This window comes from Microtus ochrogaster, unplaced genomic scaffold (genome assembly GCF_000317375.1).
Source record: "Microtus ochrogaster isolate Prairie Vole_2 unplaced genomic scaffold, MicOch1.0 UNK87, whole genome shotgun sequence".
In the NCBI taxonomy this organism is placed as follows: domain Eukaryota; kingdom Metazoa; phylum Chordata; class Mammalia; order Rodentia; family Cricetidae; genus Microtus; species Microtus ochrogaster.
In genome coordinates this window covers 51,117-51,756 of record NW_004949185.1, presented here as the reverse complement: position 1 = coordinate 51,756, position 640 = coordinate 51,117, and positions in this window count along the sequence as shown.

Below are 640 nucleotides of genomic sequence, written 5' to 3'. Positions count from 1 at the left end.
CACGAGGAAAGGCAAACGAGAGAGAGAGAGCCTCGTGTGGCCCTGCCTTTTAACGGGGAGCGCAAGGGTATCTGGGAAGGATGTCCCATACCTGCGTGCAGGTGTGTGCACAGGTATCCATAGTCCAGGAGGTGTCTGGGAGTTGTAGTTTTTCAAAAGAACAACAGCCACACTTCATCAACAGCCCATTGGAAAATATCTGGCCACTTTCTGCTTGAGACATGTACTCACTCATAAGTGAGTTTTAAACATAAAGCAAACAAAACCAGCCTATAAGTCACAATCCCAGAGAACCTACACAACAATGAGACACTAAGAGAGACAAACATGGATCTAATCTACATGGAAAGTAGAAAAAGACAAGATCTCCTGAGTAAATTGAGAGCATGGGGACCTTGGAAGAAGGTTTAAGGGGAGAGAAGAGGCAGGGAGGGGAGAAGAGAGAAATGTAGAGCTCAATAAAAATCAGTTTAAAAAAAAAATTTTGCTTCCTCCGGATGGTCAAGATGGGGGAAAGGACAGAGAGGGAGACCAAGGAAAGAAATATCTTGATTGAGAGAGCCTTTATCAGGTTAGCAAGAAACCTAGCACTAGAGAAATTGCTAGAAATCCCCAAGGATGATCTCCTCTGAGCAGTAGT